General features: G+C 51.2%; 1 protein-coding gene across 3 annotated transcripts in view; it reads left to right on the top strand.

Moving 5' to 3' along the window:
- The first annotated feature begins 3488 nt into the window (after nucleotides 1–3488).
- The window catches only part of CHST15 (carbohydrate sulfotransferase 15), an 84165-nt gene continuing 61265 nt past the window's right edge, over nucleotides 3489–26388 (top strand). The window contains exon 1 of one of the 3 annotated variants that reach the window (XM_032281936.1): nucleotides 3489–4417. The gene's annotated coding sequence lies outside the window, so the exon portion shown is untranslated. Of the gene's footprint in view, nucleotides 4418–4559; nucleotides 4777–5776; nucleotides 5894–26388 lie in introns of those variants that run through there. The other 2 variants (XM_032281935.1, XM_032281934.1) reach the window with 2 other exon arrangements.

Raw genomic sequence — 26388 nt, 5'->3', positions numbered from 1 at the left:
TGTGGGTGTTCATTTCTGTTACCCTCCTAAGCACCGCTTTGTAACATTTCACTGCATTAAATGCTCAACCAGGAAAATGAAATTTATTTAGAAGGCTCAGGTATTTCACATCTAGGGCAGGCGAAGCTGCTCTAAATTTACCAAGTCAACAGCTCATTTTTGCTGTTGGATGGGTTGTAGATCTTATGACAGAAGCAAGTAAGTGAGACCGCCACCAGCTGTAAACTTTATCTTATTGGCGAAATGTCTATTATGCAGCTAAAAACATCTACTTAATAGGTGCTGTCCTTCAACAATTGGTAGCAACAGAGTCTTAGGTGGTGATAAAATGACATTATGTCTCTTTTATCACCTGTGCACATTCCTTCCGGCCTCAGAGGCTGTAGGATAAACACATTGCACCATTCTGATGAGGGGGTCATCACTAGAGGCACTGAGTGTCTTTATCTGATTTTCCTTCAGAGGCTTCTGCCTGGATTTTAGGATCCCCAGTGTTCATCAGGACATAGTAAAAATCATATGAAGCTAAATAGGTCTGATGGACGAGTAAGTGCTCATCGAGCCAGGTGATTCCACTCGGGTCATTCAAAAAAATTAGCAGGCTCTGTGTTAGGTGGGGAACACAGAGATATATATGATTCCATTGCTCTGGAACAGAGTTCTGAAATCTTAAAGCTGCAGCAGCACTTTTGGAACAAGCAAACTGCCCCTAAGGGGAAGCCCATTAGAGCAGACAACTCTCGTGAATATACAAGTCTGGACATCAGTTTAAAACCAGCCCCATTCCTTTTTTCACTGAAGGTTCAATGCAGAGCCAAAGTCTGCTGCTCTAAGGAACTGCGAGTTGTTATTGTCCTAAATCTGGTAGAGGTTTTGGATGAGGTGTAGGAAATTTTCACAAGAACCCAAATTTCACATCATTTTGTGATGGATTAGCATACCAAAATGGGCTTAAAGTGCCCTTAATGGATGTATTGCTGCAGAAGGGGAGCTGCCTAACCGCAGCATTGCTAAATTTATGAAATTGAAATGCATTTCAGGTTACTGAGCAGTCTAAATTTGTCAAAGTCACAGAGTGGGAGGCAGGTTGTTGCTGGTGGCAGAGGTGGCAGACATCTGAAGCCAGGGCTGCCAAAATGAATTTGAAGGCCTCTGCAATGAACCACAGGGCTCCCTCGCACCCAGGTGCAGCCCTTTTCAGTGGCAGGAGCAGGACCTGGGGCTGCTGAGTCTCAGTGTTTACCAAGCCCCTCCTCGCATGCAGGAGGCTGAGAGTGACAAGGTATGTCCTTCCTTTGCCCTGCCCCACTGCCCCTCCCTAATGGGTCTACCCACTATGAACTTGAATTCATCAGCACTGGTGCACACTCATGGAATAGGCATGAGCTTTCGCCTTTGCCTAAGTGTTTGCTCTGTAAGCCTCAGTCTCCTGGCCTGAAAAATGGAGATAAGTAATACCGGCCTCACAGGCACGGGGAAGTGCTCAGCTCCGTGCTTATCACAAGGTGGGACTTTGACGGTCCCTTTCTTTAGGAGGGGGCTGAGTCTTAGTGACCTTAATGGTTCCAACATTCAGCCCTGTGAGTGGCACACAACAGGTGTTCGGAGAGTGTCTGCTGAGTGAATGAATGAATGAATGAATGTGATTTTAAGGACTGTAGTAGGTTTCTGACATTCCAGTTTGCTGGCGTCCTTGTAGCAAACATTCAATGTTAACAAACATTCAATTATGTGACTGTCATGGACAAAACTACTTGCAATAATAATGATTACTAATAAGAACTACTATTTTGAATTCTTACTGTGTCCCAGGAATTGTGCTATTTTAACAACACTTTGTTTTTAGTCTTGACACCAACCCACTGAGGCCATGTATCAGCCAGCTACATCCAAAACAATGCTGTGTAACAAAACATCTTGCAACATTCAGTGGCTTGCAACAATAAGCATTTTTCCCTACCTTGCTCATGTGTCTGTGGGTCACCTGAACTCTGAGTCCTGCTGTATATGGAGTGACATGGCTCCAGACAGCAAGCCAAGTTCAGATTTCCTCCATGTGTGTTCATTCTGAAACTTCTCTGGATGAGGTAGCAATGTATTCTTCTCAGGGTGGACCACCAGAGCACAGGAAAGCAGGTCTGGCCCTGCAAACACATTCCAAACCTCTGATCCAGTTACATTCTCCATTATCTCATTGTTTAAAGCAAGTCCAAAGTCAAGGAATAGGAAAGTACAATCCCCACACTAGAAAGCTGTGACAAGGATGCAGATGTGTAATAACCACCATGAGAGAATGAGGAGTTGGGATCAACAGCTCAATTGACTGCTTGTAGGTGCTATCAGAAGCCTCACAACGAGGCACAGAAAGAAGTGATTTGTCCAGGGTTGCTCAGCTAGTGGGTGGCAGCAGTAGGATTTGAACCCAGGCAATTGAACTCCACGATTGTGGGGGCTTAGAGTGAACACCTGGGAAGCTGGGAAGAGGGGATTTATTTTCTTAAAGTATCTGCGTCTTTTTTTTTTTTTGAGAGGGAGTCTTACTCTGTTGCCCAGGCTGGAGTGCAGTGGTGTGATCTCGGCTCACTGAAACCTCTGCCTCCCATGTTCCAGGGATTCTCTTTGCATCTACTGGCATGCACCACCACACCTGGCTAACTTTTGTATTTTTGGTGGAGACGGGGTTTCACCATGTTGGGGCCAGGCTGGTCTCGAACTCCTGACCTCAAGAGGTCTGCCCGCCTTGGCCTCCCAAAGCGCTGGGATTACAGGTGTGCTTGGCCAGTATCTGCATTTTTTTCCAGCCATGACTTGCTAATACCATGTCGGTACCAACCTCCCTGGCAGTTACACATTTATTTGCCTACCCTTTCACCCATCCACAGGGACCCAGCATTTGGGTGTTCTTTCAATTCTCTGCAATAACAGGCCCAAGTGCAATTCTTGGGTAATTTTTTGAAATTAAGGTTGAGGGGAAAAAATCACCCTCTAGTTAATCTCAGGCACGTGTATAAATACCTTTGGAAAGTCCCTGGTGGAATTCGTATCAAAGCGGCACCGTGATTTTTACTTAAAAGCAATTTGCTCCATGTCAACCGTGGTTTCTGACACCTGAATTTGAAAGTGATCTGGGTGGGCCCCGCGCCATCTCCATAACAGAGTCATGTGTTTACTTGGAGGGAGGAGAGGAAGGGCATTATTCCATCGCAGTATGTGTGGCCCTGGAATAATGTTCCACACACCCTTACTGGAGGGGATTTCCTCCTCGCTGTTTCCACAGACCCTTCCCTGTGTTTGTTTAAACCCGTTGTACAGTGGTCTGACAGCTGCCTGGCCCAGGGCCTTCCTTGCAGACGCATGCACAACCAACCCTGCTCTGTGTCCCCCGATGCAATTACTCCAGTATATAAACCTCACTGAAAGGCAGGCTTTTCTTGGGAGCTAATAAATAAGCCCCAAAGCCACAACGTGTGTAAGACCTTCAAAAACGGCATCATCATCTATTGGGAATTGTGAACCCTGCAAAAAGCAGCTCATTGTATTTTCAGAAAAAGGTTTTTGTTTAAAAAATAATAAAGAACAAAAATCACCAAGTGGCGTCTGTATGGAAAAAGCAATCTAGTCTGAGATTCTAAGGCGAGTCTCTTTGCCGCATTAATCTTTCCTCGCAGATTTTATGTAAGAGGCATTATTTGCAGGAAAACAAGACAGGATTTTAAAGAACTCCCCTCTCATCCCAGTTTCCCATCTGCAGTTATAATTCTCTGATTGTGACCTCTGCATTAGTTGCCATGGATGCTGAGCAGAAGTTTATGACCTCAGGGTGGATTGTAGCTTCAGGAGGGTGAGATGAAGCCTCCGGCAATAAAGAGCTAATAGGGAGAAGGCAGTGTCAGCAATGACCCTTCGGTGGTGTGCACTCTACAGTTAACGGAGCACTTTCATTTCCACTTCTGGCTGCTTCGAGGAAGAGGGTGCTGGACCCTGGCCATGGGAACACAGGCGGGCAAAGGACTGCGGATTCTTTTTGTCTCTTGGACCTCAGTTTCCTGAGAGGCTGGGCTGGGTGCTCCAAGCGCCCTCGGAGCGAATCTGCCAGAATTTCATGTCTTTTCTTAAACTGATGGCATCTTCAGGCCAGAGTCAGTGGAGTCGGCCGCTGGTGCGGCTTCCTTGCCCTCGGGCTGTCCAGGTGCTTCCCTGGGGCAGCCGCCTCCAGGCCTCTGCCGCAGGCAGTGGCGCTCCGGGTCCCGCAGACCTTTACCTCCCCGCGGAAGCAAACACGCCGGGCAGAAGAGCCGGGCCAGCCTTCCTGGGATGCAAAAATACAATAGAGGGCGCCGAACCCACCAGCGCTCTGTCTTTCAATATTAATGTATGGGCTGGCTCCAGACCTCCAAGTGCCTTAAAAATGCCTCTGGTAAGGTGTCACTACCAGACTTCGGGAGTCGCGGTGTGCTTTTATTTGGAATCACCGCAACACACAAGCAGTGTTGACTCGGCGGGGAAGGGGGCGGGGGCCAAACCCACCGCTTGGCGCACACGCCTTGATCTCGCATTCCAGACTCGAGCTGAAGTGTGTCAGCGCGACATGGGGCGGGGGGAGGGTTCTCTTCAGATGTTTCATTCGTCGTCTGCACGTCACTCCCAAACTTTTCCTCCCTGCGCTCGGGGAGTCAGGTTGACGCGCCCTGGATGCTGGGTTCGCGGCGCGGGGCTGGGCGCGCTCCCGCGGAGCCGGAGCCGCAGAGGCTTTCCGGCTGGACTCAGGCTTCTCAGGTACAAGTTGGGTGCCAGACGCCGAGGTGGGGGCGGCGAGGAGCAGCGGAAGGAGGTCTGGCTCTGGGCTTGGGGCTCCGGCACCCCTCCGCGGGTTCCGGCCGGGCAGCGCTGGCGGCGGCCGGGGCTGAGCATAGGGAGTTCTGGCCGGCGGAGGCTGCGCGCAGCCTCACTCCCCGCTGCTCTCCCTGCGCGGCGGCGGCGGCGGCCCAGGCAGACAATGAACTTGCAAGCGCAACGAGCCAAGGCAGGTTTGGGCCCCACGCCCCTCGGCCCGGCCTCCCCTAGGCTTCCGGGATCCCCAGCGGGAGGCATCCCTTTGCCATTGCTCCTGGCCGCGCTCCGGGCCTCCTGCGCGCTTGGGGACCCGGCTGGAAGGGTTGCCCAGCGGTGACGCACGCCCCCTCCCTCGCAGAGAGGACGCGGTCGGAGCGAGGGGACCAGGGACGGAGCGGTGGCGTGGTGGCGCCGTGGATATCCGGCGGCCGGCTGGGGGCGCACGCCGCGGGGCGCGCACCCGCTGGCTGTCCGAGAAAAGGACCCCAGGAGACGGAATCGGGACGCCCCTGCACCGCCCAGCTCTGGCAGCCGCAGGAGGGGGACCGATCGACCGACCGACTGCTGCTTTCACGGTGCGAGCGCGCGTCGTTTGGTGGTGGGGGACAGGGATTCCCCCCTGCCTGGCGCTCCGCCCCCACACCCCCTTCGCACTTTGGGGAAGTTTCCAGGCTCAGCCCGGGGCAGTTAAGTGGGCATCTGTCATTCTCCCTGGTATTCAGCTCGGATCCGCTTCCAGAACCCCGGCTCTAGCCTTGTGGCCGTTCCGGGCGGGGAGGCCAGAGCTCTCCGGCGCAGATGCCCGTCGCACCCGGTTCAGGGAGGGGGGATCGTGGGGGCGGGCCTGGGAAGAGAAGGGGGCGCGGCTGAGCCCCGAGCGGTGTGAACTTTTGCTCCCCGCCCCCTCCGCCTCCCTCCTCCCCGCCCCGCCCCCACTGCTGTCCCCTCCCTGCGCCCCGCCGCTTCTCGGGAGGCGGCGTGACTTGGGAGTTGCCGGAGCTTCCCAGCGGTAGCGGCGGCGTCCCTGGCCGGCCTGGGCGCGGCGAGCCGAGCGAGGCAGGTCTGAGCCGCGCAGTGGGGCCGGAGGCGGGGAGCCGGGGCTGCGGGGTGGCTAAGCTGGGGAGCCGGGTGGCAGCGGCCCGGGCGCGGAGGCGATGCTGGCTGTAGAGATGGAATGCGAGTCTGTTGGGTTGTGTGTGCCGGAGATAGGACGCCGTGGCTGTGGGTGGCTGGGTGGCGGGCTGTGGCGCAATTGGCCCCCTGGGATGGCAGGATGGAGGCGCCAGGGCGAAGGGAACCTGGCCTTTGTGGGAATGAATGAATGAAGAGCGGTGGAAGCGCTTTCCCGACTCCTCCAGGCAACCAGTTGGCCGGCGTGCGCGCGAGTGTGTGCATGTTGAGGCTTCGGAGCCGCCCGGGTCCTGGGCACAGCTGCTTGACCGCCCCGTCGCGGTCCAGGTGCCCATGTTGCCCGCCTGCCCTGTGTCCGGCGCCGGCCGGCGGGGCTGGAACGGCGGGTATAGACATGGAAGGCTGTGGGGCCGGTTTGTCGGCTGCTGGCGGCTGGACGTCCGCGCCAGGCGTAGGGAAGTCCGCAAAGGAGGCGGCCAGGTTGGGGGCTGGGAGCAACTCCTGGGGGCAGGGGCCTTCTTCGTCTCCCTGCGTTCGCGGAGCGGCTGTGACAGCTGGGCACCTTCGCCTTGTTCACGTTGGGTAAGTTGATGGTACCGAGTTCTCGGGAATGAAGTGTGGCTCCGGGATGCCCCGCAGAGGGATGTGACAAGCCTGAGGCTGAGCAGAGCGGCTCACCTGCCTCTGGGCGACCTAGCAGTGCCCCCAGCCCGTCTTTATCAGCTGCAATTCCTGAGTGGTGTGGGATACCTCGGTGGGTTAGGATAGACACCCAGTGTTGGGGCAGAAAGGCCTTGGAGGGCATTTGCACCCCCTGAGGGGCCATGAAGTAAACTGAGGCCTGGAGCTTTGCCCGGCGTTTCTCCTGGGCCTCCTCGGACCTTGCTGGACCCTTATCCCTTCCCCGCTTTCCTGCTCCTCCTTCCCCGACCCGCAACCTTGCAAAATCAGGAGCCCTCCCCTTCAGTGCATGGCACTTACTAATTTTACAAACTCAATGTTGAACCAGGATCTCTTGATTGGTGCATGAAGACATTCATAGATCCTATATGATTTTATTCAAAGTAGCATAGAGATAAAAGTGCCTTCTAAGTAGGTAATTTTTACTAGGCAAGTTTTTCTCCCCCAAATTCCTGAGGAACTGTCAGAAGATTTTCTTTCTTGCCACCTCCTGGATGGACACACTGAGCTGGTGAGGTGAAGTGGCTTGTCATGGCCTTCCTGTGGGTGCACAGGTGAGCTGGAGGTGGAGCTGCAGGTCTATGCTGCCCTCCAAAGTCCAGCTCCCCAGGAGAGCCAGCTCAGGGGCTCTCTGCAGGTGTCCAGCCCTGTCTTTGCGTCTCCCTCCTCTGGGCATTGCATGATTGCAGTGAGCTGGCTTGTAGGTGAAGCATACAGGGGTAATTCATCCAGGATATTGTACAGGGGGTGGCAGGCAGGCCTGCCCGCAGTGGTCACATGTGTGCCTTGCTGTGCTTGAATGAGCAGAGCTCCCATGTGTGAGCCACTGTCTGGCCAGGGACCCAGCGGCCGGGGACCCAGCACGGTGGGTGGCCGTGGCTGCTGCGAGGGCTGCAGCTTCCTTCCACACCTTTGTCCTCCCTGGTTGCTGCTGCCCCAGGCCAGGAAAGGTGAGATGTCAGAAGCATTTGATTTTTCACATGCCTGGAAGAGAGAAGATTAATTCCTGCGTCAAGAAGAAGTGTTTTCAGGGAAGGTTGGTAGAGTGGGAAGCAGATTCTACTTATTTGGTTCTTGAGAAACAGCAAAGAAGAAGCTCCGAGTTAACCGGCTGGGCCCCAGCAGTCTGCAGTAGGGGAAGCTGCAGAGTCGTGTTGGGTTGTGGTGGTCTGAGCCATTTCGAGTTCGGCTGGAAGGTGTCCTGCTAGTGGAGGGGGCTGGGGAGAAGAGGGAGACCCCAGGGCTGTCCTGAACAGGTGAGGATGTCCTGAACATGCCAGTCTACAGGGAACAGCCTTGACTCAGCTCCGGCCAGGTATGGGGAAAACAGGGTTGACAGGTCTTGTGAATTTTCGAGAGGATTCTCCAGCCTGGGTATTTAAATCTGGGCTCAAATTCTAGAAGTATGATAGGGGTGAGTGCGCTTCCAGGAGGTCTGAAACGTGACATCTGGCCCAGCATTCATATATTGGGAAGGGTGTCATAGCATCAGAGAGCAGGGCACAGGAGCCACACCCATTGTGGGTCCAAAGACTGAGAACTGATGGGTGCCCATCTTACCTGCAGCCAGGTCCTCAGGCTGGAGGTGAGGTGGACAGAGCTCCTTCAGGTACTCATGTGTCATGCATTCATTCTGCAGCTGTTAAATGAATTACCATATGTGTAAAGTCATCTGCATGAAACTTTTCATATAATTCCTTTCACCAAATAGATCCCACAGCTAAGCCTCTGGGATGATTCGGCAGGGATAGGACAGGGAGGGTCCCAGCCCTCATGGGAGGGGGACAGGCGGAATTGGCTGTGTAGACAGACAAATGATCCAGAAGCTGCTGTAAGAGCCCAGAAGGGCAGTGAAGCAAAGCAAGGCTTGGGAGCAGGGGCGGGGGTTGGAAGGTGGACTTGGTGATGGGGAGTGTGAGAACCCCCCTCTTCCAGGTGTGGACATTGAAGTTCAGAGCAGGGGTGGGGTGTGGAGGGTGGACTTGGGGAAGTGTGAGGAGCCCCCTTTTCCAGGTGTGGACGTGGAGTTTCAGCGCAGGAGGTGGGAGGCACCCACCATCTGAGCAGAGGATGCTCAGGTATGATATTAAGTTGGGAGACCCTTGCCCAAGATCACATAGCCAATATGTTGAAAGTCAGATGGTCTCTGATCTCCAGCTCTTGGCCAGCTCCTTCATCTGCACTGTGCTGGGCTGGCCTCTTAGAAACTTCCAGATGAGTGGACACTCCCGGTAATTGGCAGCTCTCATTTTTCCCATCAACACATTCCGGCCCTGTCCCCGTTTCCGGGGCCTCAGCAGGCCCAGGATGGCAGAGATGCCGTTTGGAGCGCATTTGTATGAAAGAGGAGTTGTCTTACGTTCTAAAAGCAGAGACTGTTTTTAAAAGTGGTAGCTGACTTGGGAGTGTCATTGATCTGAGCAATCAGCCAGCGGACGTCTCTTTAGCAGCTTGTGATTTGGAAGTGACTCAGTCACTGGTGAGAATCACGCAGCCTCCCTCCCTTCTGGTCTGTAAAGGGGATGCTCAGGTATGCGATTAAGTTACTTCAAAGGGTCACTCCGTTCCTGTGCTGTGAATGCAGAGATCATGTTCGCACTTAGCTGGCTAAGTGTTGGGAGACTGAGTGTTTCCACTGCACAAGGCATTTCTTTATTGGCCTCCACTATGAGGGTCTGATTTCTTTACTGAGACGGTTTCTCCTTTCAAATAAAGCACTGGGACAAAATGATTTATGTTAGACCTGTGTCTCCACAGCAGGAGATAGAGCATAAAGGGAACAGTTATGTCATTAGTGTGCCCAGTCTAGGTGTCTAGTTAGGAGTGTCCAGGAAGAAGCGTGAAGGTTTTGTGTCCATTTAGGCCAGTATAGATTTTTAAATTGTAAATATGGGAGTTGGGGAGGAAGACAGTTCATCTCAAGAGCTGTCATATGCTGTGTCCCTATAGGTTTGAAGCTGGCCCTGTGCTAGGCAGGTCACACAGGTGTATCCCTTCACATCCCTTAGAGGGCTGGGAGGCAGTTAGAGATGACACACACCAAGTTCTTAGCCATCCGGATGTGCAGGAGGGAGGATGGGGAATGACGGTGGAGGCAGGAGGGAAATAAGGGGGTGAGGGGAGAATAACAACTGTGGCTCCAGAAGGAGGAGGCGGCGTGAATCAGCAAGTGGTTAAGTTGCGGGAAGGTGGCAAGTGGGAAGCAGTTTCTCCTCTTCGCTGATTTCCAGAGGCATGGGGAAGAATAGAGACCATCGGCCGCAGGACCTGCAGCGTTTCCGCATTCTCCCAGGTGCAGCTCTGAGCCAGGTGCATGGGGGCAGAGAGTCAGCGCTCAGCACAGAGCACAGCACTCAGATCAGTGGGCGAGGTGGAGCTTGTGCAAGTCAGAGTTACATAACGCCGCTGACAGGCACCTTACGGGGGCTCGGCAAAGTGCAGCGGAGCCCAGGGTAGCGACTTGGAGATTAGAGGGTTCTGGGACAGCTTCACCCCCCGGACTGAGAGCGGGTGTCTTTTTAAAGGGTTGATACCTGCCTGGCAGTGCTTGGCACAGTGCCTGGCATCCAGTCAGTGCTCAGTAAACACTGGCTCGGGTGGTGGTGGTATTCTTTATCCCCGGAGCTCCTCACCATGCATGTCTCCATATTCGATTCCAGTATATTCTACCTCAAAGGGTACAGGCAGGAGCTCCTGGAAGCCTTGGCTCCAGCGAGGTTTCCTTAGGGTGGTGGCTTTACTCTCTGGGCTCTGTCTCCTCATCTGTGCAGGGAGGACACTGGTAAACAGCTACCCTTCAAGACCCTTCAGCTGACCTTGCAGCCAGGCTGTGGAGCAGCTCGGGTGTGCCCATATTTGATGCAATTAACCAGAAAGAGGAGACCTCGAGGCTGGCTCTAGGTGGAAATGTGCTGGTGTGGCTCGCTTGTGAATGTCACATCTCACCCTGCTCCCAGCTCAAAAGAGTCCTGAGGGGGTCTGAGGGGGGCTCCTGGCTTTGGCAGTCTCTCCATGATGCCTATTTTACATTTCTAGAACTCATTGTGGCCCAGGCCTTTTAGATCTCTGAAGAAAGTGAGGCTGGCAGATCCTCAAAAGCAGAGGGTATCATTATAATGGAAACTTGGACACTTTCCAGAATTGCATTTGTGGTAAAAATATTGAAACAGACAGCCCAGGCACCCAGGTGCCTGGAAAATACCCCAACATGGGCAAATAGCTAGATATAAAGACCAGGCACAATTATGTTTTTCTGACAATAGGCTGGAGCTTGGTGGCTCAGCATTTTCTCTTGAAATGGAATATGCCCCTGCCCGACCCATTTTGCTCCCTGTGGTCAAGAAGATGTGGTGTGGCCACCAAGGGGGAGGGCATACAAGGAGAAGTGGCGATCCTGTCTCTCCCAGGGTGGCCCTGGATCTATCTTAGCGGGGGTTCTGTCCTTCTTTTGCTTTTCTGTTTCCCTGTAGGTAGCTGTCCCTAAGGACTGGGCCCACCTTTGCTAGGAGGCCACAGCCTGCATTTCAGAGTCTAAGAGGTCGAGAGAGGTGTAAGATGTGTTATTATCTTACCCTTCCATGACAGTGGTCTGGGCAGCTGAGTTCCCTTTTGTAGCCCCTGGCAGCTCACTCACGCTGATGGTAGTAAGTTCACCTGGACCTTCACATTTCTGGTCAACCAAATGTTTGGTGCTCATGACGTGGAGGTTCTTTTAGCCCAGGTCTTAGATCCCATAGGCACCTGGTGGGGCAGGGTAGGTAGTGGGTTGAGCCTGGGATCCACGCTGTCCCAGGTTCAAGTTCATGTGGTGCTGCTGCACCTCGGCTTACCCCTCGGTTTCTTCATCTGTAAAATGGGGTTAATGATCTCTACCTGGTTGGGTGGCTTGAGTATTTGAAATAGTACCATTTAGGATTCAGGGGCGCTCCCCACATGGCACCCCTCTTTTCTGGGCGAGGTCAAACCTATGGAGAGATAGAGGAGGGGGAAGGCAGGTGGAAATCCGCGTGTGATGGCCATTTCCAACTGCAGCTGTTGTCGGAGAATGTGGCTGAACCCGTGGGCAAGGGAGTGGGGAACTGGGGCAGTCAGGCAGATCCGCCCACCCCACGGCCTGCGAGCCAGTCCGGGGCGGCTGCCAGCAGTGGGAAGGGCCTCCTTGCCTTGGGGAAAGCAGGGCTGGGCTGTCACCTCCAGGACCTCCTTCCACAGTCCTGGGATGGTATAGACACCACCAGGTATAGACAACAGGAAAGTTACACCAGGCCCTGTGCCTGGCCCACGTTGGGTGGGCGGTCAGGGGCACCTGCTAGGTCTGTACTTGGTAGAGGTGGTCACAGTGTGTCCAATAGGTATTGTTATCTGCTCTGGGAAATAATCTGGCTGTAAATTCAAGAAGAACATCTCTTCCCTACTTGTTAGCAGAGCATGGGAAATTTGGCAGAGCCAAATTCAGATAATGATTAGCCATGGATCTCAAGGCCGCATTCTAACTTGAACACAATGCACAGGAAGCTGAGGTAGTGGCTGACTCCTGGCCTGGGCCTGGAGCAGCTTCTCCAGGTCCCAGCCCTCCACAGGGTCTGTGATTCTACCCGACCCGGCTCTGTCTTTGCAATGAGACGCCTGGCCAGCCGGGCCTGGACCTGACTGCATTTGGGTCCCCTGGCCACTGGAGAGGGGGAGGCCCCTGCATCTGCCTATTTCACCATCGAGCCCCCCAGCCCCACTGCCTTCAGGAGTTCTTTGCCAGTCATTCTTGCCAGCTCCTCCCCGTACATCCCTCCCCCATCCAGGTGGAGCCTTCCTCCTCTGAGCTTCTGCATTCCACTCAATCATGTTTCTCCACCTTGAACCTGCCCCACATTGCGCTGTGCTCCATTTTGCTGGGTGCAGCTGCTCTCCCAGCCTGGCGAGCCTCTCTTCAGGAGGAGGGTGTCTGGGGGCTCACGGCACATTCATGTAGCCGGACTCTCACTTAGTGGCCGGTGACTGCCATTTGTCGAATGAATACATCAATTAAAAATGATTCTTCCAAACGCTAGTTTCTCCTGGAGAAGTTATGGGAACGCTAAGTTTGATAGCGTGGCACAGGATGGCTACACTTGTCACTCAGTTTCTCAAGGAGTTGAGAGCCTGGTGGAATAATCTTGGATTTCCTGGCATTAGGTTTTGGGGCTACTAAAACGTAGTAACTACAGTTTTTTGTGTCTTGAGGGCCTTAGGGGAAAATGTGATGGAAATTTCGTTGTTGTTTCAGGAGTATAAGCGGAGCCATCTACTCAGGCGAGAAATGTGGAGGCTGTTGGTGTTTCTTATAGCTGGTATAAATAGCTTGGCTTCAAGTTCCATGCTCCTTTGTTTGGAATGTAAATATTTGCATTAAAAATATAAAGTATGTCCTGGTGTGTATTTTTAGGGACTATAATTTCCAAACCCCAGATCAGACTATGGGTCTACTGAGGATTAATTTTCTCTGCTTTATGAACCTGTATATATAAAGAGTCTTCCAAATGTACACACCAAATCGTGTTTGTTTCGTGCACGGAAGGGACCGCCAGGATTACAAGAAAGCGGGGTTGCCCCGGGGCGGGGAGTGTGGGCCGAGGGCTTGCGTCTGTCTACACACTTCTGACGGTTCTGCCTGGTAGCTGCAGCCGCGCAGGGCGGTGGGGTGGAGGAGTTTTGGCCGAGGTCTTGTGGGTCAGCAGGGGCCTGGCTTCTCTGTCCTTGGTTTCTTGGACATCCAGGTGGGGATTTGGCTGCAGCTGGCTGACCTCTGCTACGTAGCCAGACGCTTGACTCCAGAGTTGCTGGTGCTGTCGGAAGATGTCTGAGGATTTCAGGGCCCTCTCTGTCATCTGGTGGAGGGAGCAGGACGTTCTCATGTCCAGGTCAGAGGGGACCTGTGAGGCCTCTGTGTGGTGTCCTCCTCCACTGGCCCCCTTAGGGGCTGTTTAGCTTTAATTTTCCTATGAGGAAGAAACCAGATGATTTGTTAAACCGTTACTGTGGGTGGGATGTCATCTCTGGTCTGGCCCCGGCCTGTTCTCGGTAGTGGGGGGCTTGGTGGGCCAGCAGGAGCTGGGCAGGCCATTTCCCCTGGCATGGGGGAGCTTGTTCCTAAGGATCTCTGGGTGGCCTTTGATGGACACCTTCTGGCCCAGAGGCTGTAATGGAGAGGGCTGGGCCGTGGAGGTCACCTGGCCTGCAGGGGAGGGCTGAATGCAGGTGGGCCCCAAACTGGCAGCCTCCCGCTTGTCTCATCACAGGATGAAGGGCAGATGAGAGAGAGCCAGGAGGGTCCTGGGCCCTCAGCTGTGGCTCCCCAAGAGGCTGGTACCAAGAGCCTCCTTTGCGCTTGCTTCCTAGCCAGCGTGTGACCCCTGCCCTTGGGAGGGTTAGCTCCTCCTCCATCCCGCTGAGCCCTGATGCCTCAGGATCGGACTCCCTGGGAATAGCAGGGACTCTCCCATCTTTCCTTCCCTAGCTTTGCCTTGCAAAGGTGCAGCCTCTGGAGCCTCAGAGTGTCTGACATCTCTCTGCCTAGGGACCCTCTCTGACACATTGTGTGGGCTTAGATACCATGAGCTTTGGGAAAGACTGTCTTCCCACGAGCCTGGGGTATGTTGAACTGTGGAGGCTTATCACTGCCTCGCCTGTGGTCATCTCCAGCCTGACCCATGATGGCGTGATCCTCTCTCATCAGCTGTCACACTTTTTAATAAAGACAGTATGTTCCAGAAAGGCCGAGAGTCTCCTGATCCCAGAAAGGCCGGATCACATCAGGTCAGTGATCCAAGTGCATTATCGTGAAAGTCAGAGGAAATGGCAGCTTTTAGGACATGCTGAACTAGCCTAAGAAAGTTATCAGTGGGAATAAATGAGGAGAAGAAAGGACGCTCCGACTGATGAGAACAGTATCAGCCTGACATTTTGTGTCGTCCTAACTTTGAAAAGCTATTTATACCCACTCGATAGCAGTTTCTATGAGAAATTAGATATGAGATGTAGGGAGGAGGAGAGCGGGAGCTGGGTGACTGTGAGTGCCTCCTCAGAAATATCTTCCAGGCAAAAAAAAGAAAAAAGAGAAAGGAAAAAGAAAAAATCATTTGCTCACTGATTGACAATTGAAAATCCAGTGATCTTTTGCATTGTACAAAATTTGACTCAGAGAAGAAAAATGATGTATTGAAAAGAAGATGGAGCTTCAGTTGCCATTTGAGTGGTAGAAAATAAATTTGCTTTTGGCTGTTAACATGGAAACAAATCAATAGAAAAATGCAGGCCTGCCCACTTTTGAGTCAGCAGTTTTTTGGTTTATGGAAGGATGAGAAGACTTGCTCCCTGAAATCACCGTGTGGGTCACTGAGGAAGCTGCAGGGGTGTTGTAGGGTATGCATGTGTGTCTTTCAAAGTTGTCAACTGATTTATTTAAAAAAAATTGTGAAACAAACTTTTGAAGAACCTGCTCAATCTATTTTTCTTTAACAGCTTTAGTGAAATATAATTCATGCACCATACCATTCACCCAAACTATACAATTCCATGTTTTTTAGTATATTGACAGATATGTGCAACCATGACCACAGCTAATTTCAGAACTTTTATCTCAAAAAGAAACCTTGTATGCTTTAGCTATCACCCGTTTATTTCCCCATTCCCCCATGGGTACCCCCCAGCCCTGAACAGCCGCTAATCTACTTTCTGTCTCCGTCCATTTCAATTCCTCTATTGTGGACTTTCGTATGAGAAGAATCACTTAGAATGAGGTCTTTTGGGACCAGTTTCTTCCATTCTGTGTAGCTTTCACGGTTCATCCATGCTGTAGCATGTGTCAGTGCTTCATTGCTTTTCATGGTCGAATAATATTCCATTGTATGGACAGACCACAGTTTTGTGGATCCATTTGTCCACTGATAGACACTTGGTTTTTCTCTACCTTTGGTTCTTATGCATGAGGTGGCCATATACATTTGTGTACAAGCTTCTTTGGGTGTGGACTTTTGTTTCCATGTCTAGGGTTAAGTTTTATGAGATATTTTCACTTTCTTCTAATAATGTTTCTTTCCCTGGCCCTAGGAAAGGCTTTGTTCTTAGATGGGATCCTGATCCCTGAGTCAGTGATCCTGGCTGAGATACTGAACTGTCTGAATTTTAGAGCTGGAAAGGCCTTCAGAGGAACATGGTTCAGCTGCTTTCTATAGATGGGGATGCTGGGGGCCAGAGAGGCCACGCATAAAGAGACAGGATTGAATCTAGGTTTTTGGGGTTACAATCCAATTATTCCAAACGTTCTCCTCAACTCCTAGTAAAACCCCAGGTTGCCTTCTTGACTAGGCTGGGGCAGCAGATTAAGGTGGGTTGGGTGAACAGTTGGTGGTCAGCTTGCCCTCTTTTAATGTGACTGTGCGTCAGCGTTTTCAGTTATCCAGCGTCCTCTTGCCTGTTTTCCTTTCAGCCATCTGTCTGTCCATCCAGTGTCCGTCTGATGTCCACGGCCCAGAACATCTCCCCATCCACCAGTTGCCCAATAGGAACTGCAACTTGTGGCGCCAGCATCTTTCTAGTTCTTTCTCCCCTGCAGTGACGGGAGGCTGCTTATCCGGGGAATAATTAAATTAGGAACCAATTCAGGGAATGAAATGTTATCTGATCTGGCCAAGCGGGTAAGCAAGGGGCTGTGATTGTGACTCCAGGGTACATTAGGAAGTTGTTTTCTCACGAGTGCACTGAGTGAAAGCATTGGAAGAAATCTGTGGAGGCCAGGCGGGGAGATCTCCTGGGGCCGGGTTTCTTGCATGGCCTGGGGGTGTGGTCCCAGGGGGCAGCCATGCCCTCAGGCTGGCCCTTCCAGCGCTTAATGTTTCCAGGCACCATTTAGCTCTGAGGAGGTAGATAAAAGTGTTTTGTGGCTGCAGTGTTCTCTGTGCTTAGGAAAGTTCTGTTAAAATCCTCATGGATATATGTCTCAGTTGTTGTCATTGATATTCTGACGCACCTTTACAGCTGTAATAAGAAGTAAACTTGGCAGAAACTCAGTGGCTCTAAATCATGGGTACTGCTTTGCAACCCCCACAGAGCTTATTGAAAGAAATTGCACAAACTTTGGTCCTACATCAGCTCTGTCACATCAGATCTCCGGGGAGGGATGCTGGGCATTTGCGTGTGTGCACATGTGTGTGTGTGCATGCGTGCATGTGTGTGCTTATGTGAACCTGCATTCGTTAAGCTCTTCAGCTAAGAAACACTGATGGAACTTAGCAGTGATTGTAATCTTTCTTCTGATGAGAATTTCCAGTTCTCCCATGGCAAAGATAAAGGACAGATAATTAGCACAGTGGTCTCAAGAATGAGTGATGAGACTTTGTGACTGTCTTTGAGTTTCATGTTCAGATTCCCTGGTTGTAACTAACACACATTGTTCATCACTCTGTAGCAGCAGTGCGATTTTAGATCTGAGTTTTGTCTCTCTGGGAAGGACCCCATTCTCATCCCCGCAGTGGTCCGGGCTGGAGGCCCAGGAGTCTCCCTTGACAGATAGCTGGTCGGTGCAGAATTGCCTCCTCTCTGTCTCTGCCACTGGAAGGTTATCTGTCTCTTCAGAACAGGAAATGTGTCTTTTTCAAGGTGGCATCTCCAAGGCCTACCGCATGGGAAAGAATGATTGGATGGATGGACAGACAGACGGGTGAAAGGAAAACAGGAAAGAGTACGTGGATAATTGAAAACTTTGACCCATAGTGCAGGGATGGCGAGCATATTTCAGACAGTCTCTTTATAGATGGGGAAATGGAGGCCTGCAGAAGTCAGTGACTTGCCCCAATCCTTCAGCTTCAATAATGAAGAACATTTGGGAGCCTGGCCCTTCGACGTCTTCAACTCTTCTGACTCAGGCTCTAAACATCCTCTTGAGAGTCACACTCCAGTGAAAACAACTCTTTATTGAGGTCCTGCTGTGTACCCCATGGTGTCCTAGAATCTGGGGATCTAGCAGTGAGTTAGACACACAGGGTCCCAGCCCTCACAGGAGGCATGTTCTCATGGAGAGAGTTAGGTGCAGACAAGGTTGCAAATATCAGAGAACAAACAGGCAGAGGGGCCTTGTGCTGGAGTAACTGGCTGAAGAACGGGGAAGGCCTTCCACAGAGGTGACATCTCAGCTGATCCTTGAATGGGAAGAGGTGCTGCTGTCTGATGCTTGGAAGGAGGGAACCGTCAGTGCCAGGACCCCAAGGGGAGAACTTGCTGACGGGATGGGATTCAGTTATGCTCAGGAGAAAGAGACTTAGTTTATTGGATGCCTGGGTTGATTTTCCTCTCTTCTGCATCCTCTGCACTGTCATTTGCAGCTCTGCCTTCTCCCCATCCCGTCTCCGGGTGAAGAACACCTGTCCAATGCTCGCTGGCCTGCAGCTGCTGCAGAGTTTCAGAAAACAGGGCTAGCAAAATACAAGGAAAACCCCCAACGTCCCTGTCGTCTCACTTAGGGCCTGGCTGGGGAGGTAGAGTTATTTTTATGTAAGCACATGCTTGAGGGGGGACGTCTTGGGGTGGGCAGCTGAAACCACACACATAAAAACAAGACCGAAATAGGACTGCAAATTCCCAAAGGCAAACACAGGCCGTTAGCTTGAATTTGGTGACAGTTCCATGCAGCTTAGGTCCTGGAGAGGGGATCCTTTGGAGAGGGACGAGGCATGGAGAACTGCTTGCTGGTTTGGCCTCTCCTTTAAGGATTGCTTTCCGGCCTTGGCTTTGACCAAGACCAGCCGTTGCTCAGGACTTGAGCCCTCTCAAGGGGAACTTCTTCCTCCCTCCTGGTGCTGCCTCCAGCTGTTTCTGTCCCCTTGTCAGTAAGAACCTCAGTTTCTTGAAGGCTCTGCTGTTGGTTGTCCTGTTGTTGCAGCCGCCTCCCAGCCTGTGAGGGGATGGACCCCCGGCTGCCTCCCTATCCTGGGTCCGGCTGTCACCTGGGTAACCGTGGTCGCCATGGGGCAGCACTCTGGCCTCCCAGGTCCTCCATCAGGACGCTCTGGACCTTGTCCACTCCCGGACTGCTCCATACCACATGAAGTCTGTCCTTGTTAATGACCTGTAAATGCCAGGCTTTCCCTTGTGGAAACCATGGCCAAGGCACCAACTGGTCAGCCTGACACACAGTAGGGCCTCAACAGATGGTGTCTATCAGTTATTGTCATAAACTTTAAATCTCTTTTTGGTCCCCCCAGACATCCTTAAAAGTGATCCTTCGTCACACTGCAAAGTTTTCCCAATAAATATTTATGAGCAGTTGTGGCAGTAATATACATCTCCATTTTATGTTGTTGACTAGTTTTTAAATGGTGGACAAAACATAAATTTCTCTGCATTTTTTTTTCTGAATAGTTTGGTTTAGAATCATCCCAGTTGTCCATTCAGCGTCTCTTCCCAAGTCACGTGAGGCCCCACGTCTGGAGGCTGCGACTGTACTGAGACTTGAACACTTGCTCAGAGTCCCCGCAATCTCTTGGCATTCCTATGTGTTGCCTCCTACTTTTCTGTTAACTCTTTATTTTGAAATAATTTTGAACTCACAAGAATCTGCAAAAATGGTGCAGGGCCCTGTGTACCCTTCACCCAGCTTTCCACAGGAAGAAAGTCTTATGCCTCCTCAGACATGATCAAAGCCAGGAAATTGACACTGGTATAATACTGTTAACTGAGCTGCAGACCTTCTTCTTATTAAACCCAGGGATCTACAGCATTTTAGAAGCACTTTAGAACTTCTTAAGTTTTAGCATTGTTGTTTATCTTTTAGATGATGTTTCAATCCCTCCCATTGACAGTCAATTAAAATTAGTTTCCATAAGTCCAACAAGGACTAGAGGATGAATTTCACAGGCTCTGTGGGCCTGCACGGTGCTTTATGGGTGCATCACCTCTGATGCGCACACGCAGGTAGCCTTCTTCTGCAGATCTGAGAGATTCTCAGAGATAAATAACCTTTCTAAGTAGTTTGGTTCAGCCAGGTGTGGTGGCTCATGCCTGCAATCCCAGCACTTTGGGAGGCTGAGGCAAACGGTCAAGGCATGAGGTCAAGAGTTCAAGATCAGCCTGGCCAACAGGATGAAACCCCTTCTTTTCTAAAAATACAAAATTAGCCAGATGTGGTGGGACACACCTGTAGTCCCAGCTACTTGGGAGGTTGAGGCAGGAGAATTGCTTATATCCAGGAGGCAGAGGTTGCGGTGAGCCAAGATTGTGCCATTGCACTGCAGCCTGGACAACAAAGCAAGACTCCATCTTAAAAAAAAAAAAGAAAGTAGTTTGTAGTTTGGTTCATAGGACAGACCTGGGGAGCTGGAGTTCTGATAACAGAAACAACGCTGCATTGAGTACTTAGTATGCTTTAGGCTTTCTCTACTTTATTTCATTTATCTCAGCAACCTTTGAGGTAGCTACAGTTAACGTCCCATTTTACAGATGTAAAAACTGAGTTTGGAGGAGTTCATGCTGCCCACATTCTTGCAGCTCGATGATAGAGGTGGGTCTTGAATCTAGGCAGTGTGAAGCCGGGGACTGCTTGTTCTTACCTCGCCGGCCTCCCTCCTTGGCTCTGGTCTGCACAGTGACCGCTCTGTGTCCTGGGGCTGTCCTGACTTCGCTAAGTCTCTGTTCTTTACCTGCAGTGCAAGAGGCTTGTGTGAGATCTGCCGCGTCCCTTACCTTGCTGAGTGCAGGTGGTTTTATTGGTGAAAACAATTCTAACTGTAGAGCTAGAAACACCCGAGCAACATCCAAGTGAAATTTGTGCCCTGCTGCTTATAGGTACTTTTAAGGTTGGGAAAATTTCTACAGCTCTCAATTCCAATTGAATTATGCTGTGGTGTGTTTTAATTAAACCATCTACAAACTGATTTTATAAAGAGGTGGAATCCCCACGTAGCGAGCTGTGCCTGCCTCCCTCTGTTCAACTCCAGAGCCAAGTGATGCTTGTAATAACCCAAGGACGGTGTGAGCTGCTCACGCTCGGCCTCATGGGCAGCATTAATTGTGAGATGCCACTGGAACGAGATGTGAGGGTGTTATCAGCATATACTTAATTGATTTTGCATTCTCCACAAAGGAAGATTAAAATTAAGCTTGTTTGTAAATGGTTTTTAAAACTGCGCAGACTTGGGGATGAGTTGCAGAAACTGGCAGAGCAGGGCACTGGTTGGAGGGCTTAATTTTCTCTTTAGGTGGTGGACGGAGCACATCACTCAAGTAAGGTAAAGATTTTCCCATTTAAAGGGACTGAGAGAGTGTAAGCCTCGGCTCGTAAATTTCAAAGACAAGGCCTGCGCTTGAGTGCCTAAGGGATGGCCTGGACTCTGGGGATGAATGTGTAATCACATTAGCGTGATGAATTAAAGGGCCCCATATTTTTAAATCGTCAGGCAGAACTGCTTTAGAGAAGATACTGTTTGAGATCAGACTTAAAATAGACAGGTTCATGGAAACGGCCTTTGCTAGCGTCACTCCTGGTATAGAATGGAAGATTCTGATTCTCATTTTGACATGCCCCAGGAAAGGTCTCTGCTCAAACCCAAGATGAGCTTAAACCTGGGGTGGAATGCCATTCTCTAAGTATCTGTTTGTTCTTTGGCTCTAACATGTACCAGGAATGAGAACAGCTCTCTGGGTGTGTTCTTGCTCTCTTTTAATCCTGATAAGGTAACTTTTTAGGTAGTTCCAGGACCAGCTACATAATTTGCAAGACCCAGTGCAACATGAAATGCATATTAAAAATGATTAAGAATTAAAAAATAGGGAAAGCAGAACAATACATCTCGTATAGGATGTTTCTGAGCAAAGGGCTCCGTGTGACTGCCCATGGGTCCATGCCCTTGGCATTGGCTGTGGAATCTTGTAGGATGCTGATCCTAGACCAATGTGATTTACAGCAACTTGTGTGAATTGTGAACTCCCTGGGGGCATGGGCTGCAGTTGAATCACCTTGGTGTTTTGGGAGCGGTATGGCAGGAGGCCTGACCCAAGCACATGCTTAGGAAATGGCCGGCTGAGCGGTACCAGCTAACTCATGGACCCATCAGCCCGGGCTGCTGGGTAGATTTCACGTAGCTTTCTCAGTCTCCATGCGTCAGGAATCTGGGACAGTCTACCTCTGGGCTCTTCAGGACAGAAGGGACAAGGACCAACATTCTCTAATGAAACTCACTGTCTTGACAGCTCAGCTTTGAGAAGAGAAAACCCGAATATGAAGCCCTTTTACATTATGTGTGTGTATAAGCCTCAGGTCCTGGTGATTTTTCACTGCAAAATGTAACAGAGTGACACACAGTGGCTCTCCGTACCTCTGTGTGGTTAATGTGTGTGTCTGTTGTGACTCTGTGGCTCAGCCCCAAAAGAGGGGAAGCCCACCTCCCCTGGCTTCTCATCCCTGATGTCCTCTATGTGAGCTCTGCCCCTCCCAGCGGAATAAAAAGCTCCTGGAGACAGTCTAGGATTTCAGGGGCCATTGTAGTTCATCCTGATCATTCTGGATCCTGGAGAATGCCACCTTGCAAAGTTGAGGGGGGCACAGTGTATCCTGGTGAGGAAATAAAATCCCACCCAGGAAGTATCTCTTCCTGGAGCAAGAGTCTTGGAAGGGCCCAGCATGTCCTTGTACGGAGTCTTTGTTCCCTCCCCACAGGCTGGCCCTGACTCAGAGGTGCCCTTTCCCCTTTGCCAGTGGAGAGGGAGAGAGGAGCATCCAGGGCTGGCTACCAAAGACAGGGGAGGTTCCCGCGAAGGAGAGCTGGACTTTTCAGGTTTTAAACTGGAAGAGGGGTTCTTGAATGAGCATTAAAGTTACTTTTTTATTGGGAGTGTGGGGGATGGATCCTGTGCTCTGAATGCATCAGGAGAGAGCTGCCCAAGTCAGATGTCTTCCAAGCAGCATCTCGGGGGAGTGACTACACAGCCTAGATTTTTCCTCCCTTTGTCCTCGGTTTGTACAGAGGTCACTGGAGATGTGAGCTCAAAGGGAGCGGGATGCTGTGCTCTCCTCTCATTGTCACAAGTCGATGATCCTGAATGGGCTGAGACACTTGAAGAAAGAAACCGTCCTTTATACCTCCTGGCTGGTGAGAGCGAGAGCAGGGCAGGAAGCCTGCAGTGCCGGCTGCCACAGCTGCTCCCTCAGAGTCTCAGATGCGTTCCGGAGAGGTCTGTGCTGTACCTGGGTGTCTGGGATTGCACCCTCCCCACCATGGGGATGCGCAGCCTGTTCTTAACTTATTCAGCAAATGACAAACACAGCAGCTTCATGTTGGAGCAAGAGCGGGCTTTATTATTTTCCCTGTTAAGATATCTGCAGTCATTGTTTTCACTTTCAAAAGCAAAATAATAGGAAAAATCTTCACAATATTTATATTACCTGATGTGGGAGTCTGAGAGAACTTGAATAAATAAGTCTGGTTTAAAGGTATTGGGGGAAAAATCCTGATACACAAGAGAAAGAGAAACATGAAAAGAGGAATGTGCCAAACAGTCCTCCCTGCAGAACATCATTAACTCCACGGGGGGCTGGGAGCCTATTGTCTTGTCCACACCCTGCACCCCCATGCCTAGCACAGCCGCATTCAGAAGGAAAGTCAGCCCTGGCTGCTGGGAGGCAGTGGCCAGAGACATGGCCAGGTTCTGCCTTCATGGAGGTTGGAGTCTAGGAGGTGAATGAGGTGGAAACACTTAGACAAAGGATCATTTAATTTCAGTTGGGATGAGCTGGGATGAACGGGAAGTGGTCTAGCACGAGCCTGCTGATGTCGTGGGTCCAGTTTAGCAGAGGTGCGGGTGCGTTGGAAAGCTCCAGGTCATGGTGGAGGAGGCTCTGCGGGGAGGGAGAGGAGGCAGAGACTGCAGACGCGGAGATGGCATTGGGCGTGCAGGGGGCAGTTATGCAAATCCCCAGTGAGGTGCCTGGACCCAGAGTTCTCATTTTAAAGCTTAGAATCGGCTAGAACCCTTGTTTCTGGAGACTGGATTGATGATCACAACTGGGCAGTGCTCCCACCTGGGCCCCCACCCCTGCCTGCCACCCGAATCGTGCCCTCTGCAGTGGGGTGGCACACTCTGTTGAGTGTCTCCTGCTCACTGCCTCCAGGGTTCCAGGGACTTGCTGATTTTCTGTCTCTACCCAGAGATTTGAGAAATTCTTGAAGCAACTTGCAAAGTAGAAACTGTCTAATGGCAGCTGTGCGAGGATTTGGTGTCTTTCCTGCCCGAGGGGCACTGCAGAGATGAAGTGGAAGATCCTGGGAGGGGAGTAAGCTGCCTTCCCTGGGGGTGCAAGGAGTGGCTTGAGCTTGCACTGATCCACCCACTTCTGCCCTGAGAAAGTCTTGTATCGAAAGAGGTTAAAAAGACCATGTGGAAGACATCTCTTTTAAAGCTCCCACCTGAGACCTCTCCCCTGCCTGTGTGCCCAGCCTGTAGATGGCTGCCAACCTGAGCAGGCCTGGGACGTGGTTGGGGAGGATCTGCAGCCTCCTGGTGGAGTCCACCCGGGAGGAGCCATTTAAGACCCTGGAAACCCATCAAACCTGGCAACTGGAGGTCGTTAGCCGTCTGACTGAGAGCCGGGTCGTAAAATAAGCCCTGAGTGGTTACGAGCTCTGTTAACCATTTTAAGATGCAGGAACAGAGGAGCTTTGGTTTGGCGCCTCCGAAAGGAAACGGGCGTCGTCTGATGGGAGAACATTTGCCTTCATGGTCAAGGCGCAAGGACCAGGCTGCCCTGGCTCATTCATGCGCCTGTTGAAGGGCCGCCAAGCCTTTTGCCTCTCCCTTGGTTTCTGGTGGGGCAGAAACTTACCACCATCTATCTAGCTTTCTCTTTTGGTGAACTTTTAAGGAACTGAAGTATAAGCTTCATGCACTAAAGAGCATCTATCCTAATGTGCTGCTTGATGGATTTTCACAGAGCTCACCTTTGCAACCAGTACCTAGATCAGGTACACAGACAGCATCCCAGAACCCCCGGACTCCGTTCCCATCATTAACCACCCCTCAACCCCCATTCAAGGGAAACCGCTGTCCTGACTTCCGCAGCCTGGGTTGGTTTTGCCTGTTTTGTGCCGTCTCTAACCGGAATCATGAGGTTGTTCTCCTTTGTATCTGGGTTCTTTTGCTCAGTACTGCATTTGTGAGATTCTTCCCTGGTGGAGCTTGTTCATTTTCGCAGCTGAATTGTATTTATCCGTTCTACTGTGGGTAGACACTGTGTGTAGACACTGTGTGATTTCCAGTTTTTGGCTCTGCAAATAGTACGATGAGCGTTCTAGTTCATGTCTTTTGATCAGCATGCCCTTTCTGTGGGGCACGTAACTAGGAGTAGAACCGTGGTCTTTGGGAATGAGTATGCCCAAATTCAGTAGATAAGGCCAGTGTTCCAAGCATTTCTACCCCTTTACCATTCCCATCAGCAGCATATGAGTCTCTGGAAAGATAAAATAAGAGCCTGGAAAAAATATAAGGTGAGACTGACTCCCCTTTGTCCTCTGCCCAAGTTCCCAAAAGAAAAGACCCGGGGTATAACACCTGGCCCTTTTTGCATTGAATGGGTACACTGGGACCTCCAAGAGGAGGCTCCTGAAATGCCCCAGAAGGATTTCCTCCTGGGGTTCTGCCCATATGGTCACATTTCACCGGAAGCCAGGCTGTTTCTGAACTCGGGGTTGGGATTAGCTGGTCTCTGAGCCCAGAATTCAGCATTTTGGTCTCCATGCTTTGGGTATCTGCATGCAGTGAAGCAAAGCCTCCAGGGGAATCTTTGAGATGAAAGTGGCTGGCCTGGTAGCTGGCCTGGGGTTTTCTCCTGGGAGGGCTGAAGAGCTACCACCATTTAATGGAGATCAGTCTAGTCTTAGAACCAACTGGTTCTGCTCCCACCCCCTAGACTTCGCACCTGGTGTTCCAGATGGGGAAAGAGCTTTCCTTGGGCCGAAAGCTGTTGCTTGGTGTGATGAGGGGTCCAGAGCAGTGGGAAGAGGCAGCTGACATTGACTGAGCATCCTGCGTGCTCACGAGAACTCTGAGTGCAGGTGTCTCCAGCCCACACAGGAAGCAGAAGGAGAGAGGACGCTGCACTGGCCCTGAGCAGCAGAGCCCGGGCTGGGTGTGTGTCCTGCCCTGGCTCTGTCAAATTTGTAACTCACCACAGTGGCAGTGACTGGATAAGGGAGACTTGGAAGGAAGGAAAATCTGTGACCATTAGCCGGGGCTATTGCCCAGCTGCCTTCCTCTAACCCAAGTAGATTCAGTAAATCCGGGGCAGGGCTTGGAAGCTGTTTGTAACAATTGCCTTAGATGAGTTTTACTCAATTGAGGGAGGCAGTGACTTCCCAGGGCCTTTTGCTGGGAGGCTGGGTAAGGAGAGAGATGAAGGAAATAAGAAACAGATCTTTGCGCTCCGGGAGCCCAGGCCTGTGCAGGAAGCTCTCTGCGGAGCTGGACAAGCTCTGTGTCTGCTGCTCCACATGGTCACACTCGTGACTAGGATGGCCGAAGAATGGAAATGTTACATTTCATTTCGTTTTAACTAATTTAAATTTAAAAGCAGATACTTAATTCAGTTATTAGAAAACTTTTAAGAAGGTTTGGAGCAGCTTGGGTCTGTAACTCCTTTTCCAACTCGAAGTCTTAGGAAATCTAGATACGGCTCAGGTACTTGAGATGAAAATGTAGCATCCAAATTGAGATGGACCTAAGTGTAAA

This window comes from Sapajus apella, unplaced genomic scaffold (assembly GCF_009761245.1).
Source record: "Sapajus apella isolate SASKATOON/1434 unplaced genomic scaffold, GSC_monkey_1.0 scaffold13, whole genome shotgun sequence".
In the NCBI taxonomy this organism is placed as follows: Eukaryota; Metazoa; Chordata; class Mammalia; order Primates; family Cebidae; genus Sapajus; species Sapajus apella.
Note: the sequence above shows the minus strand (reverse complement) of the source record. Positions and strands in the feature narration are given on the sequence as shown.